The sequence below is a fragment of the Vanessa cardui genome, chromosome 19 (genome assembly GCF_905220365.1).
Source record: "Vanessa cardui chromosome 19, ilVanCard2.1, whole genome shotgun sequence".
NCBI lineage: Eukaryota > Metazoa > Arthropoda > Insecta > Lepidoptera > Nymphalidae > Vanessa > Vanessa cardui.
The window spans coordinates 602,399-624,255 of NC_061141.1; the positions used below are offsets into that span (position 1 = coordinate 602,399).

Consider the following 21,857-nt stretch of genomic DNA (forward strand, 5'->3'; position numbering starts at 1 on the left):
GTCGAAAACGAGATGAATTATAAACACAAATTAAGCACATGAATATTCTTTATACAGTAGTGCTTGCCTGGGTTTGAACCCACAATCATCGGTTAAGATGCACGCGTTCTAACAACTGGGCCATCTCGCTTCTTGGTGAGATGGTTTATAAAATTATTTACTAAGTGAGAAGTAAACCATTGGGATTGGAAGACATGAGTCGTAATCAAAGATTGCACGTTTAAACCCAGATAAGCATCATTGTGTTTTAAAGATCAAATATAAAAATTTACTTTATTCAAGACGATTTACAAGCACTTTTGAATTGACATTTTATAGAACTATACATAACCGCCAAGATACTCAATAGTTCCTCTATCCCAGCACCAAACAACCATTATTTATGTTTGCTTACAGCCATGTACTTAACGCTAAAGGAAATACTTTGAGAGTACTGACTGATCTAGAATTGTGAGTTGGGAGGGGCTAGTGCCAAGAACGAGATTCAACAAGTGCATAACTTCGATGGTGGAACGATTTGCCCGATGCTATTTGGAACGCAAAAACAGCTATTTGGAACGACTGAACTTTAAATAGATAACTTATGTCTTATTACTTTTTTAATTGGTAACATTGTTTTTATTTTTTTACTTCAATGGGTTTGCCATTTCATTATTCCGTGTATATTTTGAGATTGAGCAAAGAATTCGTTATAGTTAAGCTCTTTTGTATAATAAATTTTGACTTCAATAAAGCCTGATAAAAAAGTATATGTGTAGCCTTACCTATACGTCAATCTGCAACGCATTTCGTTTCCGATCGGGCTGATATTGATTCATAAATATTTTCCATCGACAACGTATGCTCATGTCAATTAACTGCAGTTCGCATGGAAAATTCAATAACAATGCGTGTCTTCATGTTACTATTGATGTATAAGAACTCAAATAATATGCTCTCGACGCGAATTCTTCTCGATGAAATAATACGCTTGGTTTAAGTTTAGACTTGTTTAACAGTTTTTACTGAATTAAGGGGACTACATGAGCTAAATGCAAGTTTTAAAATGCCAAAAAATATATAATCCAATGCAATAAACCAAATGAAAAAAATATATGTTAATCTTCAGGATAGATGCTAGTTATTAATTGTGTTGAAAACATAATGTAATTAATTTGGTACGATAGAAAAAAATCGCAAAGTTACCTCTAAAAAAGTCTTTTTTTGTTTTTTAACTACACTTATATACCTTCAATAATTTTGGTCTTTTGTCAGATTATTCTACAAACAATATACTAAAAATTTATTATCTTAATTATTTAGTAAAATCAATAGATTTTTTTTAAAACAGATTTGCTTATTTTCGACCAAAATGCGTAAGCATGTGTGCGTGAGCGCCTCGTACAGACACTGCCGGCCGAGGCCTGTTGCTATACAGACGTGTCGCTCTTTTCACCGCATCGTTGCGATTAAAATCTCGTAGATTTTAATTTTAATTGTAAATTAATTGTCGAATATTATTCTTTTATGTAAATAAATATATTAAGTTAAAATAGTCTAGTTGTAGTTTATAAAGTTTAATTTTGTAAACATGGGAAATAAAGTACAATGTGTGAAGAAAACTAAAAAACGTTCATATAAATTAAAAAGCCGAACATATGAAAGATAATATGAAAAGGTAAGAGTATTTAATTAGTAAACATATATATATATATATATATATATATATATATATATATATATATATATATATATATATATATATATATATATATATATATATATATATATATATATATATAATTAGTAAACTAGTTAGTAAACTAGTAGTATATTTAATTAGTAAACATATATATATGTTTACTAATTAAATACTCTTACCTTTTCATATTATCTTTCATATGTTCGGATTTTTAATTTATATGAACTTCCTTCCTTTAGCTTTCCTTTAGCCCAGCAGTGGGAAATTTACAGGCTGTTGTTGTCACACCTATAATTAGCGGCTTCGGAAACAGTTTTGTAAACTTTGTCCATTAAATATTCTGTGATTGATTGCTTAAATTTGTGATTGTAAATATAATCCTTACAGCCATTCAAGCAAATTTTAAAGAAAGACTGAGTACTACTAATGTTTTAATTAATTCGATTTTGATTATTTTGTAAATGAAATTTAGTCATTATATACTTTATTTAATTGAGTTCTAAGAAGGATTTTTTGCGAATTCCTATAAAATGGGTATATTTAATAGAAAGTTCTCACCAGTTTAGGCTGTAGGTTGTATCGAGAAGAACCGGAAAGAAGGTCATGATTTGATTCATAGAATGAGTAAAAAAAAATTTCTTATTAAAGTAAGTTTTACTTATTATCATTTTATATTAGATTGATTTATTGATGCATGTAAGTTGATCAATGTTATTTTTGTTCCCAACAAAATTCAGAATAAACTTCATGTGAAATTAAATACTTGGCGTAAAAAAATATCTTTTCATCTCGTGTTTACACTGTGTGTCACTGAAAATATCAAATTTATCGAGTTTATTGCTTATATAACGGATGTGTAAATAATAATAATGGTTTTAAGAAAATACAAACGTTATTATACGATTAGTATACAATTAAAATAAAATAACAATTAAATCACCCATTTAATTGTTAGTTTATTTTAAATCACTTACATAGTATAAAACAAAGTAGCTTTTTATATCCCTATGTCTCTTTGTACGCTTAAATCTTTAAAACTACGCAACGGATTTTGACGCGGTTTTTTTTTAATAGATAGAGTGATTCGAGGGGAAGGTTTGTGTATAATACATAAACACTATAGTAAAGAAACCCTGATAATTTTAGAAGTTTGCAATGTGATGACGTAAATTAACAAATTCTGTAGTATATTTAGTTTCAGTATTGCACCCGTGCGTAGCCGGGGCGTGTTGCTAGTTAGAGATAATACATAACAGCCTGGAATCACAGTCGTCTCGTTCACGGTAACGGACAGTTGACGCACACAGGGCTATATTTAACCTATTGGAGAACCTGGGAATACTAGGAATATAAACAAGGTTATATATTTAATTTTAACAATGAAATAATATATTATACTTTTTTATTTGATCTAAGGAGACCCCTATCGATCGCGGGGCCCGGGGCACTAGCCCTAAGTGCAAAATGGGAAAGAGGGGTCTGGACACAGTGACAGTGACTTCGAGAATCGAAATGCATTCGCTATACGTATAAGTTATGATGCTGTTGTCTTAGATTTTCGCGATTATTACACATTGAAATAAAACTAGTTTTAACGGATTTAAATCGCGGGTAGACTGCCCGGGACCCGTGACCACGAACGATGTAAAGTGCTCGAAACGTCGGGATGATAAAAATAATTAATATACGCGATATAAATCCGTTAAAACTAGTTTTATTTCAAAGTTATGATGCTATTGTAAATCGATTGTCGCGTTACTGTAAATATTCCTAATGTACTGAATTTAACTCGAAGTGAGTCTCTAGCTCCAAGATCTTATGTCCAATTCGTAATTAATGAATACCGTTTATATGTCCAAAGAGTAACCCCAGACATAATATTACAAAGTATCAACGTCACTTACTTGTCTAACTTTTCTAATCGCGTTCATTAATATCCGATAGATTGTTATTTAATTTCCTAAATTTTCTTGTCTCTCAATGGTTACCGATGTGAACGCTGAATTGGTATATTAAAAATACATTCTAAGTGGTTTACATTATATTTCAAACGAAATTTATTTTTAGAACGAATATTATGTTTACTGTAACTATTTTCAATTAATATTTACCTACATGATGTTTGATTTCATCCTTCTCAACATGTTCAATACAAATATTATGGCAACTTATAAAACCAAATTTACGAAACGACAACTTCATAATTTATAAGGCAAAGTACTTCTGTCTATATTTAAATCTAATTATGATATAAGAGTAAATATTTTGCATTAAAAATGTTCAATGTCTTCCCGGATTACGTTATATTACGTTACAATGTTTAAGTCGCAGCCAAGTTGCTTAATTAACTTTTTAATGAAAAGCCTAGCCATACTGCTCAAGACCGCCTTTCAAGCAACGAGAAGCCTGAATGAATGAATGAATGAAATCAATGCGTCTTCCATTCATACTAAGATATTAAAAAATAAAAACGAATATTTAAATAAAAATAATTATTTGTCCAGTAAATGAGCTAAGCTATTAATGGCTATTTAAGCAAGTTGCCTGTGACATATGAGAGAATCTTTAATTTAATGTTGTAAAATATCAAATTACCACCAGTTCGAAAAAGGAAACACCCTGACCTGAGAAGAACCGGCGAAAGAACATCAGCGTCATTCTTTTAACTAGTTTCTATGACAGCTTTGCCCGCGTATGATTTTGAAGGTCAAATATTAGGTATCCTTTTTTATGGAATAGGTTTGCGGACTAGCATATGGGCCACCTGATGGTAAGTGGTCACCGTCACCCATAGACAATGACGCTGAAAAAGATATTAACTATTCCTTACATCGTCAATGCGCCACCAACCTTGGGAACTAAGATGCTATGTCATTTGTGCCTGTAGTTACACTGGCTCACTCACCCTTCAAACTGGAACACAACAATACTGGGTACTGTTGTTTAGCGGTAGAATATCTGATGAGTGGGTGGTACCTACCCAGGCGGGCTTGCACAAAGCCATACCACCAAGTAAATCCTTTTCTTATCTTCCAATGATGTGGGTTGATTAGTTACGAAACAGCGTAAAAGACTTACTTCAACATTTATGATAATAGGATTTAATCAATTATCGTATGGAAGATTATATTGATTGCAGCCTCGCCGTGACGAACTCGATTCCAGCCGTGTCATTGTCTGAACATACCAACACACTCCACAATGAAGCGGCAGTTCCTCCTTCTCATTTTTATATTCACTGAGGTAAGTAATAGTGACGACCTAAATAACTAATATGAGTAATCGGAAAAATATTCGATAGATGTTTCATCGATTCGATACGATTTTTTTTCATGTATGTTATGCAGATTACAACGTTCAATACTGAGCGAGGTCTAATACGCCTCGTATGTCGCCCTTGCAGTGCAGCTAATAATAACATAGATTTCTCTGTTGTTAAGTACAGGCTGTTACATTTATTTGATCAACAACATGGAATTTTAGTTTCTTAATCATTACGGGGTCTAATAAGCCCTGTACCAGTATTATGATTGTTTTCATACGAGGTCTTAGACGCCTCGTACCACAGGAATAGGATAAATAAAAAAAAAGACGCCATAGCTATCTAAGAAATATTATATGCCAATATACACCCAACGTTGGGTTCCAATATTTTCTGTCCCTTGCGCCTGTACGGGTACATAACAACATTAAATATTGTTGTTTGATGGTAGAATATAATATGGTGAATCAATGGTACCCACACAAATGACTTAGTACAAGATTTTACCACCAATCTGCTAAAAATTAATGACGTAAATTTTTAGTTAATTTTATAAAAATGATCCAATGCACCGCCTTCTACATGATACAGGACACAAGATGTTATCCTGCGCCAACACTGAGTATTGAAGATTACTATCTATACTAATATTATAAATGTGGAAGTAATTCTGCCTGTTTGTCGCTATTTCACGACCAAACAATTGAAACGAATTTGATGAAATTTATCGTGAAGCAAACTTAACTCCAAGAAAGGACATTTTTGCCAACACTCTAAAACGCGATCGAAGCCAGGGCTACTACAGCTTTGTTATATGTGTGGCACTTATCCAATGTAGCTTATGTATAACACTACCAACAGTATACAGCACTACTAATATCATTGCAGGAATTCCATTGCTGGATGATATAATAGGTATATTGGGCAGGTTTACAATGAAACCATATAAGAATTGAGACCGCAATCGGTTGTATTATAAAACAAACGCAAACCAAAATAGAATGAGTATTTGGTCCACCCATATATACAATTCGTACACTGAATAAATATTACAGAAATATTTATGGAATTCGTGTTTCCAAAAATCAGTTACCACTTTGTCACACTTTACAAAAGCCTGCAATAGCGTAAGTAAGCCTTATCGCGTAAGGAATAAGGTTCTCAATCGAATCCCTGTAAAGGCCTCTGTTGTGAAATTGCAATCTCAAATCAAATCTGTCTCCTTCCATATAATAACTTCTCCGATATATTACAAATTGGATTGTAAATTTCGAATTGATGAATATCTGACGATAGAGAGCTCTGTACGCCAATCTTGGTACAGGTGTGCTCTGACATCATTCTGTCGAGACAGCTTGCTATCAATTCACTATCAAACTAAAACTCAAATACCTTTATTCAATATAGATTATACTATCATATTGATTTTTGTACGGAAAAGAAAATACCCAAATAAAGAAAATACCCGTGAAGAACCGGCGAAAAAAATTCAGCTGGTCTTTTTTGTGTAATTCTATTATTTACAACTTCATATTGCATATATAAAAAAATAAATATCAAAATCGTTTCATAAAGCGCGAAGTAATCAGCGAACAAACATTAAAAAAATACGGTCGAATTGAGAACACTCCTTTCTTGAAGTCGCTTAAAAAGGAGTACCCGGGAGACGATATAGGTGTGATGCAGAATAACCTTTCGCATATAAACGCGACATTCAGTGTTGCCACAGGAAATAAATTATTACCTTAAATATCTGACATAAGTTTATTCATTAATCGTTTTAAAGTTTAAATAAATTAAACTTATTAGGTATATCTTACAATGTTACATTTTTATTAATAATTATGATTAGTTTAAGACGTTGATTGTTTTCTTTTAGCGCATACTATGTTCTTCTTAGCAGTAAGTCTAAAGTCTTCTATAGTTAGGAGAAAGACTACTGTGGCGTGCACTTGGAGAGACCTATGTATAGCAGTGGACGGGTACGGGCTGATGATGATGGTGATGTGTTCTTCTTCAAGTAATTGTGACACTTAGAATATAATATTTCGTTTGTCATATTATATTACTGTTCTATTATATTAATATTTATTTATTTTATTTGGTTCTTCAACAATGTGTACACTATAATCAGTGTGTAACTAAGGATTGAAGGGTCAATAGCGCATTGTTTTACGGGCAACATAGAGATGTAAAAAGTTTCAGGATCGAACCTGACCCCTTGGGCTATTGTAAGAGTGGGGACTCTTAAAACAAGTGTTAAGCTTAAAATGAGGCGTAAATAGAAATATTAGTAATTCCTTAAATAAGTTAGGCCTTGGTACTGTTGTTTTTTTTTTTAAAAAGAGAAGAGAGAGAGTATAGCTATTATTATATTATTTCTGAGTCTGGTAGGGAGTAATTATTGTTTTCTTTATCAATAAATAGCACCCACGTGTATCTGGAACTTGTCGCTTATAGGTCTAAGGGAATGTGGAGTTAGTATTCGTGTATATATATATAAATTTATGCAATTTATTCGTATATAATAACTACTCAAAAAAAGGTTTTGTAAAAACGTGTTGCCTAATTTTGTATTAGAGCTTAACGGTTTCTGCTATAAACCGAATTTTATTTAATGTTTTAAAAAAATATTGACTGCCGGTAACTAACGGTAACCGGTGATTTGATTAAATCAGTTTTGAGCGTTGAGGGTAACAAAAAAAGTTATCAGATCATTAGGGAGTATTATTTTGGGCATATCTTGTTAAGTTTACGCGGTATAAAATGCTGAATTCAAAACTATCTACGTAACGTTTTCATATAACACTGGATTTACCAGACTTCATATGTATAAAATAAGCAATCAGTCTCGTGGCACCTTATAATCGATGAGATAGAAACACACACCGATCTATTCGACCTAATCACGCAGTATTGTGCTAATGTACGTACAACACGCCACTTTTTTCATGATATCTCGTATTTGTAAAAGTATTTGATTAAGTTAATTAGTTGTCAAATAAAGTGTCGTTCATTTTCCCCCATTGTTTAAACATAATAACGTTATATTGTTTATAAAATACATATACTGTGGTTTTACTTTGTGGTAGAACTTCGTACAAGACCGTCTGGTTAGGTACCACCCACTCATCAGTTATTCTACCGCCAAATAACAGTACTCAGTATTGTTGTGTTCTGGTTTGAAGGGTGAGTAAGCCAGTGTAAATACAGGCACAAGGGACATAACATCTTAGTCCCCAAGGTTGGTGGCACATTGACGCTGTGAGGAATAGTTAATATTTCTTACAGCTTCATTTTCTATGGGTGATGGTAACCACTTACCATGCTGACTTTTCTGTACATATTTCTTAGACGTGTCACTTCTTCTTATAAAACATATTTTTATTGATAAATAATATTGTCTTATATTAAACACTTATTTGAAAAAATAAACCAAAAAGTTTCCACTTATAGACTTTCGTGTATAAGTTTGAGCAGCCTTCAAAGCACTACAAATTGACACAACACATCGTAGGTCCGATCTCAAAGTCCTAACTTAATAATGTAGCATATATGTATATCAGATTATAACTTTTTGCGTAAAAACAAAACTTAGCTGCCTTAATTTTTCTTTTTTTAAATACAAGAATAGTAATATTTTTTTATTTGTTTTCATTCATATATAATTACATTTTTAAATATAAAATACGAACATAAAATATATTTAAAAATATAAAATACAGAGGACAACCAGTGGCGGGAACAGGGTCCAAGCCACCGGTGGTCAGGGCTCTAGCGAGAGGAACTTCCTCACAATACTCGCCGTGCCGAGGAGTACTGCCTTCTGCATCAGGCCCTTGACCCAGCTACCTAACGAGAGCCTCTTAAGGTGTTGGTCGAGGCTCTTGGCCATTAGGCCATTCGCTGAAACAACTATCGGCACAATAACTGCTGTATCCACATCCCACATGCCGACAACCTCGCGAGCTAAGTCAAGATATTTTATTTGTTTATCTTTCTCAGCCTTCACGAGATTCTCGTCATGAGGGATGGTGAACAATTATCGTGCGGCGCTCTGACCGGTCTATCACCACTATATCAGGCTTGTTGGCGACAACAGTCCTATCAGTGATTATAGATCGGTCCCAGTACAGCGTGATATGACCATTCTCGAGAACTGGGTCGGGCACATACCTGTAGTATGGTACCTCTGATACCACAAGACCGTATCGAAGTGCAAGTTGTTGATGGATAATCTTGGCCACTTGATTATGTCTGTGCAAATACTCTCCGTTAGCAAGACGAGAACAACCGGAAATAATATGTCTAAGGGATTCGCCCGGAGTGTGACACGCCCGACATATGTCCACCGTGCCATCCCTCACAATATACTTCCGGTAGTTGTTCGTCATGATAACTTCGTCCATAATCGCACAGACAAAACCTTCGGTTTCACCAAATAGGTTGCCGAACCGTAGCCAAGATACGGACGCCATAAAGTCCACATCGGGTCCATGAAGGGCCCGATAGAAGCGTCCGTGTAACTCCTTGCTCTTCCATACTTCCTTGCGGTTCTCAGTGCTTAGTACTACAGGTTTGCGCCAGTTCTCTTTGCCTAAGGAGAGCGGAGTTAGTCCCTTGTCTATTGTAACTACATCTCGGTGCATATCCAAGTCAGTGTGGAGAAAATACTCCCTGAGTTTGTACACCTCACGGTTATGTAGGGTCTTGGCATTTAAAAAGCCACGGCCACCACATCTCCGTGGGATGTATAATCTCATCACCGAAGACCGAGGATGATGCATTCGATATGTAGTCAGCAGGACACGGACTCTCCTATCCAATGCGTCTAGTTCTTTTTGAGTCCACTTGAGTATGCCGAAAGAGTATATCAAGACCGGCATGACCCAACCATTGAAGGCGCGAACCTTATTGCCACCTGATAAAAGACTTTTGAGTACCTTTTTCAGGCGACCAAAGAAACGCTCCTGCAATGATTGTTTCATGTCGGTCACATTGATGCCTAACGCTTCCGACATACCCAAGTATTTGTATGATTCGTTTGCGGACAGTGACTTAAAGTTTATGGAATCTGAAAGTTGTAATCCGTCAGATTCCACAATCTCTCCTCGCTTTACATGCATAACCGCGCATTTGTCAACTCCAAATTCCATTCTAATAGAATTACTAAAAGTTTCTGTTACCTTTAGTAACTCTACCAGTTGTGAATCTGAAGGTGCAAAGAGCTTAAGGTCATCCATGTAAAGTAGGTGGGATATTACTTTACCTCCTCTCCGCAAACGATAGCCCAGCCTTGAGCTCTCCAACAGAGTACTTAGAGGGTTCAAGGCTAAACAAAACCACAAGGGACTCAAACTATCGCCCTGGAATATTCCCCGCTCAATCCTTATCGGTTCGTCATTACTATGAATCGTTCGACATCCTGGATAGCGAAGGACTGTCCGCCATTGCCCCATACACGATCTCAAGAAACTGCATAGAGTTGTATCTAATTTATACAACTCCAGCACCCTCAAGAGCCATGTATGCGGCACGGAATCATAGGCCTTCTTGTAATCTATCCAGCATGTCGACAGACTCTTTCGAGAACGACGAACCTGTTGGCTAATGGTCATATCAATGAGGAGTAGCTCCTTAGTGCCTCGTGATCCACCCCTACATCCATTCTGAGAGACGGACAAAATAGTATTATTTTCTATGTGACTATTAATCTTATCTCTCAGAATGGAGGTAAGGAGCTTATAGACCGTCGGTAAACAAGTAATCGGTCTATAATTTTTAGGATCTGTTGCACTACCTGACTTATGGAGCAGGTGGGTGACTCCGGTGGTAAGGAACTGTGGTAGCGACCCAGACTCTAGAGCTGACTGGAACTGAGATGCCAAGCATTCATGCGAGCTGCGCAGCCACTTTAGCCAAAAGCTATGAAGCCCGTCCGGTCCTGGAGACTTCCAGTTTGGAACGGACCGAACTGCAGCGGCTACATCTTCAGAAGCGATGGAAATTTCTCCCATCGCTTCCAAAGGCTCGCACGCTTGCCTGACTTCCCGCATCCAGTCACCTTCTATGTGGTCGACGGGTACCGACCAGATGTTGCGCCAAAATGTATTCGTGGCATCATCATCCGGGCGACACCCATCGCTCACACCCTCGTCGAGTCGCTCCCACGTTCTGTACACCCACCTTTGATCGCTATGGAACATGCGATTCAAGTAATAACGGTCCACACGCCGCCTGTACCGACGGATGCGGCTTGCCCATGCATAAACTTTTTGTTTTAGGAAGTCAATACGCTCCACGACATGGGACGGATATTCTTGCGGACCTATACCAGTTCCCAAGAACGCCCGCCCCACGAAACGCATTACACGTGGACGCGTATTCCCTTCCTTAAAACAATATAGTTTTCCAATGAGCACTCTGGTCTCATTAATACGTTTCTCAATCCTGCTCTGCCAGGCCGGTGCAACAGCCTTTGGTCGTGTAGCTCGTTCGGTGTCTTCAAATGTAACACCAGCTACACGACATGCTGCAACAGCCGCACAAAACAGAATTGAGTGCGTATCTTCGAGATTTTCACTGCTCTCGAAATAATCTGCGAGCAGTGAATCCAGAGTGCACACTAGGTCCCTATTCCGTTTAGTTTTAGTTCATTAATTTATATGTAATTATATATAAACAGCTTCACTTACAACTAAGTGACCTAATGTAACTTCCTTACACACATTTTAACCAACACAATTTTCATTTATCCCTAAACTTAAGGATTTACCAGAATCCAGCGGAAACTCCCACCTCTCCCACCGCTATTTCTTAGACATTTTCTGCTTCGCACAATCACTTTGTGGAACCAGCTTTCGCCGGCGGTTTTTCCGAACCAATACGACATGGGAACCTTCAAGAAAAGAGCGTACTCCTTTCTTAAAGGCCGGCAACGCAAGCCCCTTGGTATTGCAGATGTCCATGGGCGGTGGTAGTCACTTTCCATTAGGTGAGCCTCCTGCTCGTTTGCCACCTATATCATAAAGAAAGAAAAAAAGACAACATAGAAAATTATTGAATTTTTCACATCGACTCCGCTGGGAATTGAACCCGGGACGTACCTATGAAAACTCGAGGTTGCCACGGAGATCGTACTGCCAATAAACCTATTGTATAAGCATTAAGCAAGTAGTTAAATGTTACATCGTTATTACTGTTAAATAAATAGTTGACTCTTGAAATAAAATTAAAAAATATATTTTAAAATTTCATAAACCTTTTTTCAAATATATTACAAACTAAAAATTTAAATGAAGTACTCATGTGAGTAATAATTATATGTAACAAATTAAAATGCCGCACTTGTCATGACCGCGTGTTATAGTTTGTACATTTGTACTTTTTTAGTAAAAATTATTTGTTTACTGTTTTTACACGAATAGTTCGTACGAGATGGCCTAGTGGTGAAAAGACGTGAATTGTATCGAACCATTCCAATTTCAAACCCAGACAAATACCATTGAATATTCAAACGTATTTAATTTGTAACAATCTCGTGCTCGGCGATGAATCGTGAGGAAGAATGCAAGTCAAATGAAAATTTGAAACGTTTGTATTCATCAATCCGCATTGGAGCAGCATGGTGGAATATGCTCCAAACGACTTTGGAACTTAGACGATCTTTGGAACATAAGCAGGCTTCTTCTTAAATTCGTAGAACAGACATATTTGACAATCGTCGTCGCTTCAATAATAAGTTGCACTTAACTTAGTGCCGAGTAAAGACAACCCCTCCCCCCTCTTCAATACAAGTTTCACTTAATGTTCCGCAATGTAACCCCCACCCCTGTAAAGGGGGAGAGTATTTAAAGCATGTTGCAAAGTTTTGGTGTACATGTAACGGAATTTAATTCGATAAATACAAATTCACCGCCGAACATGAGATTAATCTTCTTTGGGATGTTTTAACATATAATACTTGATATATTGGTCTTACGTAACTGCTGGCGTCCCACAAGGTGGCGTGTTGTCTCCCCTCCTGTTTTCTATTTTTATCAATTCAATAAGTCAACATATCTCTTCTCTCTACCACTTGTATGCAGACGATCTCCAAATTTACTCCCACACAAAACTAACTGACTTACCAACGGCCATAACAAACTTAAACAATGACTTGCAAGGCATTTACAAATGGAGTATCTCCTTTGGTTTAAATATCAACCCATCAAAAAGTCAAGTCATAATAATTGGAAGTCCCAAAATGGTCTGTCGTATAGATTGGTCTGGTTCCACCAGTTAGATTTAACAACACGACTATTAATTTTAGCGATAATGTAAAAAACCTTGGCGTCGTCTTTGACCGGTATCTCTATTGGTCACAGCAGGTAGGCGAGCTTAGTAGGAAATTATTTGCAGCCATGGACTCTCTTCGCCGGCTGCAGTATTTTCTTCCATTGCCTACTAAAATTGCATTGGCACAAACTCTCCTATTACCCATTCTTGACTATGCTGATACTAGCTTTCTCGATCTTAAAGAGGAGCAATTAAATAAACTTGAGCGCCTTCAAAATCTTTGCATTCGGTTCATATTTGGTCTTCGCAAATATGACCACATCTCCGAACTTCGTAATAAGCTCAAGTGGCTTCCAAATCGCTTTCGCAGGAATACGCATATCCTTTCCTTACTTTACTGTGTACTTTTTTACCTTACTGTGTACCTTTTTACCTTAAAGAGCGCTTTTTGATACTGATCCTCTGTGATACCCACGAACGTTCCCTCCGATCCGATAATACCCTTACCTTACAAACCCCCTCTCACTCATCTTCCTTCTATTCCAATTCCTTCACAGTAAAAGCGGTACGCCTTTGGCACTCCCTTCCTATTCGCATTAGAAAAGCGCTATCCCAAATTTGTTTCAAAAAATACCTAAAAGAACATTACTTGTCGCTTAATACGTCATAACTTATTTTACACTTTTGTTAATATGTATGTATATGTATATGTATGTATGTGTATGAATGTATATATTTCATTTATATCTATTATTACATATTTTTATATTTTTTCATATTGATATATATATTGATTCGTATATAATATATTTTAGTCAATTAATTTATAACTCTCGTACGCCTCCAACCCGCTTCCAATTTTTTTTTTCAGTCCTATGCCCAAAGGTTGTCTGGAAGAAATTGCTACCGTAGCGATAAGACCGCCTTTATACATCTACTCAACATGTTACCCATTTACCTTGTTTTTTTATTATCGGTGTACAATAAAGAGTATTTATTATTATTATTATATTTATTTATTTATTAAGGGCCATCAGCACTAGCTACACTTACACATATTGTATATAAGACATATATACTTAATATAAAGTGTGCGACTATTTAAGACGGTCACAACATGCATTTTTAGGTACAATTCACATGTCTATTTTTTCACTAGAGATTAACTATATTTCACTTTAAACATAAAGTAATAATTATTATAATTAAGTCAGGAATATATATTTTTCACATAAATAAATTCAATAAAAAAGCGATGACATTTAGTATATAGCAATTACCTAAAAAAAAAAAACAATAATAAATTAAATAATAATAATAACTTTAAATATATTTTATATGAATCATGAATATTCAAGAGACCTTATAATTAAACATTTTAACCAAATTTAAATCGTTACCTACACTTTGTGTGTAAACCTCATTGTGTCATATCCTTAAGTATGTAATTAGTACACGTATGTGTACTGGATAGGACCATTCAATTTCTAATAAGAATCTCAATGTAACAAAAAATGGTTGAGATATAGTGTCATAGTCACACGGGACATAGCATCATAGTTCCCAAGGTTGGTGGTCCATTGATGATGTTTAATATTTCTTATAAAACCATTAAAAGAGTGGTTCCGTTGTGGAACTTTTACTATTTGGCTTTATTCAGTATCGCTTATAGTTATATGAGGCTAATGAATATACTTCCAGTATTAATAGACGTCAAGTTGTAAATATTTTATTATTATTACAGCACGTCAGTTGCAACTGCGACGCCAGAGTAAGTTTAAATGAAAATATCCAAAGTTACGACGTGAGACGCCGCGCCGAGCCGGATTTAGGAACAGGAGCTTATCTTAACATAATATATTTTTTATAAATAAAAAAATAACATACATTATATTAACGAGAATAACAAAACATATATACTAAGTAAGCTGAGGACGCTCAGTGGTAAGAACGCGTGTATCTTAAACGATGATTTCGGGTTCAAACCCAGACAAGCACCACTGAATATTCATGTGCTTAATTTGTGTTTATAAATCATCTCGTGCTCGGCGGTATAGAAAAACATCGTCATGAAACCAGCATGTGTCAAATTTCTTAGAAATTCTGCGACATGTGTATTTCACCAATCCGCATTTGAACAGCGTGGTGAAATTTACAAGCTGATGTTGTTGTAGTACCAACGTAATTACTATCAAATAACCCATTTCCCGCCTACCTATATGGCATAAGATTCATATTCGGTTTTTAAAAGCAGATATGCAAACGTACCCCTCATTCGAAATACCGATTTTAACATAAAAAATAATCTTAACACTTATCTTCTTTCATAATAAAAGTTAAATGAATAAATGTTTCCGAACACCTGTATGAAGTTGACCATTAAATATTCGGATATTTTGTGGAATATGTTCCAAACCTTCTCCTCAAAAAGGGAGAGAAGGTCTTACCCCAGCAGTGGGGAATTTGCAGGCTGTTGTTGTTGAGTATACTAAGTACTTCCCAAAACATTTTCTCATTGTTACTTTGTAATTGAAAATCTATGAATTAAAATTTACTATGTCAGTTTAAAAAAGGGCATTCGAAATGGCGTTTTCATTCGGTCATGAACTAAGATGCACCAGATTCCTATAATTTGATGATCTCCCTTGTACCAATCCAAACAGACACGAAGTGAGATACTATTACTGATTCGCGTGAAAAAGTAATGAGTAAAGAAGACAGCAATAACTCATATCCCCAATATCTTTTTTGCCGTACCTTACTTGAATCACGCTTTTGAAACTATGTGCATAAAATTAAATAAATCTTGAACGTAAAAAATAAAATATAGATTTTTATGTTTCATTGAGATTGATTTAGTTATTTTCATTATTAAAATCTTTTTATTTCTAATAATCCGCAGTACTCTGGTAAAAACTGCACATCTGGGGTGAGTATTTAAATATAAAACAATATTCATTTATTAAATACAAATTAATACTAGGCACTATTTTAATCAAAATTTCACAAAATCCTTTCTCAACACACTTTAAATTTACACAACAGAAGTTGACTTCTATCGAATATTGTGGCTTAAAATATTTAACCCACAAAATAAAATAAATAAAACACAATAAATGAGGCATTTGACAAAAACAAAATATCGTTAAATATACCCATGATAATACATACTGTTATGAGTACATTACATGCTAAGCGATTATTTACATAACAATAATTCTTAACATTAAATAATTAAGTATACACAAATATAGACTATAAATAGTTATCGTATAAATCATAATCGCGAATGGTGGCAAGCATTCAAGCAGAATTTGCTGTTGAATTAATCCCGATCCTCGAGGCAAAAACAAACCAGCCCTGCTGTCACCAGTGGAGGCAAAAAGGCGAGGTCCATGTGCTTCAACAGCAAATGGCTCAAAAACATAATTTCTAATAGGAAGCTTAACAAAGTTAACAGTACAGGTTCCTTAGAGCATTATCTCAATTCGATATCTCTAATGGCCTTCCCTTTTCAACCGACTTCAAAAAGGAGGAGGTTATCAATTCGTCTGTATTTTTTTTTTTATGTTTGTTACCTCATAACTTTTTACTGGGTGGACCGATTTTGATAATTTTTTTTGTTTGAAAGGTAGTGCTTCCCGTGGGGTCCCATTTTAATTTTATTTTTTTCCGATGATGGTATCCGTATGAAAACGACATAAGTCTTAAATTTGCATTATGTATGTGCGCGATAAATAGGTGAATAACTCAAAATTGGTTGGCACCATTTTGATGATTCTTTTTTTATTATAAAGTATATACTTTAAGGGTATTTTGGTGAAAGTTTGGTAAGGTTCTGAGCACAGGATCCATGACAAATTAAGGGAACGGGAGGGAACGGAACAATTCTGAGGAGCACGTTAGCAATACTCGGTCGAATCTTTTATTTATGGATTACTTGGATATTTGAATCACCTTCCGGAATGTGGTTATGTTCATGTAATTGTCATAATCGAATATTATAATCAACTAGCGGCCCACCCCGACTTCTCACGGCTGCAATACTAATACTAAATATACTAAAGACTTTGTTTATTTACGACATCACATTGCAAACTTCTAAAATTGTCAGTGTTTCTTTACTATATTGTTCATTTATTATATACACAAACCTTCCCCTTGAATTACACTATCTATTAAAAAAAACCGCATCAAAATCCGTTGCGTAGTTTTAAAGGTATAGAGACAGAAAAAGCGACTTTGTTTTATATACTATGTATTGACGGAAGTCCTAAACGGCTTACTAACTGTAAGCCGTTTAGGACTTCCGTCAATTGGTGCGATTTGGAGCAGAATATCTTAATCAAATTTTGTGTATATGATGTAATGTAATATGATGTACGACATAGCATACGAATAGCTCTTTTGCAAAGTTTTTTTACTGAGGTCGATTACAGCTCTTTCGAGGGTTAAAGCCGCATTTTCGAAAGTCTATTTTTGCTTTATTCGAAAGTTTCTTTTGAAACTGTCCCCGAAGTAGTTTCTGACTCATATAAACGGCACGCTTAATCTATCCATATTAAGAAAAAAATGTTAGTCTACATCAGCTTCACTTAAAATCAAAAAATAAATAAAATTTTAACAAAAAGAAAAACCAAAAAGTTGAGGCGCAGAACCAAAAATAAATACTTTAATTCTTCGTTTTTAGTACACTCTCTACTCACCTAATGTTGTCCAAATAAAATTGACCCAGTGGCGGGTGAAGACCAAAGTTGTGTTGTAGGTCAAAGATATCTCAGCCCATTTTTAGGACACACGACATAATGCAACCTAAAATAGTACATGACAAATACAAATACATAATACAAGAGCAATTAAAATACGAAAGATACATCTGAGATATTCATTTCGAACTTTACAAGATACATTATTCAAATTTTCAACTGTCCAAGCTGTGGTCTGAGGTTAACGCATCCAAAACAGGTAGTTTTACCCTTAACTTTGGAAAGTCGAAGTCCCTTTAACCACTGGGCTGTGGGCGCGGTCTCTGTATATTGTCTCTTGTCTCTGTAATAAGAATCCTGCTAACTTACACTAATTTATGTAGTATGAATTCGCTGAGAGCTGAGATGGCCCAGTGGTTAGAACGCGTGCATCTTAACCGAAGATTGCGGGTTCAAACTCAGGCGAGCACCGCTGATTCATGTGCTTATATTGTCTTTATAATTCATCTCGTGCTCATCGGTGAAGGAAAACATCGTGAGGAAACCCGCATAGGACAAATTTCATAGAGATTCTGCCACATGTGTATTCCACCAACCCGCATTGGAACAGCGTGGTGGAATATGTTCCAAACCTTCTCCTCAAAGGAAGAGGAGGCCTTTAGCCCAGTTGTGGGAATTTACAGGCTGTTGTTGTTGTTGTTGAATTCGCTGATAATATTATAAAATTCTAATAAATTTAAAACAATTCAATTCATCAGTCGGTTGAGTAATGGAAAACAAAAATACACCGTCAGATCTCACGGTCTCCCAATTATTTTTTCTGGAGTTCGATGAGCACTTTGGGTATCTGGTTGGTTTAGGTGTAGTTCTAGTTTCAACTACGGGATCAACAAAATTAAAAGTAATTGGATTTGTCTGCCAACAAATTTTAATAGGATCGCGGAACGATGAAGGTTGTGTTTACACTCCAGCGGCTCAGGAAGCTAATAAATCCGTTAGTTCTGCGCCTCAACTTTCTCCGAACTCGAGTGAGGGGATGGAGTGAATCTTTGCGCATAATTAACTCATTGTTGTATTTGAATCACTTCTAAAGAAGTTTTAATTCAATATTTACACAGACTTTAACATTGTTTACGGATATTTTTAGTAAGAGATTATAAATTTCCACTGGGCAATAACTTGGTAAAAAAAAAAAAAAAAGAGAATGTGGTAAAATTACGTCCAAGTTACTCGTGATGTTTTGCTTCCGGTTATAAAAGATGAAGCTATAACATGAAAACTTAGCGGTACCTGCCCACGTCTGAAGCTGTAATATTCGAATTAATTTCTTGTGTATATTCTATACATATGTATGACCATAAAGACTAATAAAATCTTTTAGTTTTGAGTAATAAATATTACCACGTAATAATGTAAACTTACTAAAACTAGTAACTTTACTGTAATATAACTTAATTTGTTTTTCAGTTAAGTAAGACGCATCAATGTTATTCTCGCGTATGTATTAAATAAACTGTTTTTTTTATTATTTATTTTAAACAAACTTGTCTAAAAAGCTACCCACTAATCATATAACCAAACAGCATAAGCCAATGTATAAGGGTCATAAAGTATAAGTGTCATTGTAGGCGACGCATTAGCGATGTAAGAAATGGTTAATATTTGAGCCATTCACCGCCAACATTCACTTTTACACAAAGTGGTTTCAGTATGTAAAGTTTCTCCGCCAGGTACAGCCAACATGTTCATAAATACAAATCAGATAGATATTGAACTTCAAATGTTTCTTGTAAAAGTTGCATGAAATTAAAAACCTATAAAATGTTTCATTTAAAAGTTCGAAAGACTTTTTGTAAGAATAATATTTCCAGAGGCCTCGCCAAAGCGAAGTCACGTATCTTGTTAAATTCGTCCGACTGTTTGACGTCACCTTGCAGTTTTCATTTTTATATTTCACTTAAATAAATATGGCGATGGAATTATTATTTCAAGTGCACATTTAAAACTATTGTTATACTAGCTGTGGCTCACGGCTTCGCTTACGTTTTAGGGGGCTAGTTGTCACGTGCTAGGAAAAAAGGTAACCTATGTCCTTCCTTGCAGTTCAAGTCTGTTCCGTAGCAAATTTCGTCAAATGTGGTTCATTGGTTTGGTAGTGAATAAGCAAAAGACAAACAGAGTTACTTTCAGATTCCGAACAGACATTGGGACTATAATCGTTTAAGAATATATATAGTTCTTATGACCTTTTACCGACGTAGTTGTTGTGTGGAAGCAACTTGGATTGAAATTTTCAAATAAACCTTACAATTTATTCCTCTAAAGTTTAAGTTAATTACTCAACTTTAATAACTTACTAAATTTAATGTATAAATATAAATATTTTAGTGTTTCGATGATTCTTGCTCAGTAGCCGTGAGTACACTTTCATTTACTTCAGTTTAATTTTAGCATTCATTAATTTCGTTACACAATAAATCTATTGTTTGAATTACAATCCTACAAGTAATACAGGTGGGAAAAGGATATGAAACATGCAGGTGTGCTTACAAACGGAAGAAATTTAACTTATTACAACCCATAATTAATACTAACTAAATATATCATTATTTGCTCCAACTTTCCACTCTGATAAAGAACTACTACTAATAGTAAAAAAATATGATTATTTTACTTTCTTTTAATTAATTAATTTATTTATTTATTTAACTATTCAACTTTTCTTGTAATAAACCCTCGTATATTAATTTGAAAAATAATCTTTATTACCATGGAATAAAGTATAAAATAGAACGTACATTTATTAGAGATATATCTAAGAAAATCTAAGAAAGCCAGCGCAAGTTGAGGCACAGTGTGCATTTCACCTTAGCACGTTATTGGTGATTTAAGAAATAATTAATATTTTTAGCAGCGATAATGTATATGGGCGATGGTGACCACTTACCGTCTGACAGTCCATTGGCCCAACTGAATCATAAAAAAGTAATCTCATTACATTTAAGCAAAATTATTAATTAGAAGTCAATTCAGTCGTAAGTTACCCGATCCGAATCCATTGTCCGCTCATACAATTGAATCATAATGAATTGAATTCCCTATTACATAACATCGCTGTAATTATTGACCTGGTTTCAGTGTTTCGGTGACAACTGTACTTCGTCGGTACGTATTATTTGTATAATTACCAGCTGTGGCCGCTGCTTCGACCTGATGGAAATCAGTTCGTAACTTTAAAATAAGATATGAAATAACAAACATTTGTATAAAATATAAGCATATTATACACTCTTTATTTAAAGCCTTCTGTCTTTCAGGCTCCTCATTGCCTGCACTAAAGTTTATTTTAATAATGAGAAACAAACAAACAAAAGGAGCTGAGATGGCCCAGTGGTTAGAACGCGTGCATCTTATTAAAAAAAAAACCCAGGCAAGCATCACTATGTATATGTGCTTGATTTGTGTTTATAAATCATCTCGTACTCGGCGGTGAAGGAAAACATCGTGAGGAAATCTGCATATATCTAATTTCATCGAAATTCTGCCATATGTGCATTGCACCAATCCGCATTGGAACAGCGTGTTGGAATATGTTCCAAACCCTCTCCTTAATGGGAGAGCCTTAGCCCAGCAGTGAGTAATTTACAGGCTGTTACTTTACTTTAAAAAACAAATATTACTATAGATAACAAATCTGCTATAGCCGATATCACTCACTTTTAATTGTAAACCCAGCGTGAAGTTACTTAGCTAATCAACACAGAACCGCAATGAAATACACCTAAACATTGATCGTGAATAAATCCATCTATTAATCAAAATCTAAATATACTTTATTCAAGTAGAATTTTACAAGCACTTTTGAATCACAAATTAGAAGAACCGACAAGAAACTCAGTAAGGTAGTGAGTAAATACTGAATGCCATATAA

General features: G+C 35.0%; 1 protein-coding gene and 1 long non-coding RNA gene across 3 annotated transcripts in view; one reads left to right on the plus strand and one right to left on the minus strand.

Annotated features, from left to right (window-relative positions):
• Nucleotides 1–21,857, minus strand: part of LOC124538012 — a 101,479-nt gene that overhangs the window by 21,485 nt on the left and 58,137 nt on the right. The window lies entirely within an intron of this gene.
• Nucleotides 2,936–15,161, plus strand: LOC124538013. 2 transcript variants are annotated; one of them, XR_006966949.1, is made up of 3 exons: nt 2,936–3,039; nt 4,821–4,924; nt 14,965–15,161. It is a non-coding gene; the product is annotated as an uncharacterized LOC124538013 (long non-coding RNA). The 2 variants fall into 2 exon arrangements; XR_006966950.1 differs by lacking the exon at nt 2,936–3,039 and adding an exon at nt 3,988–4,399.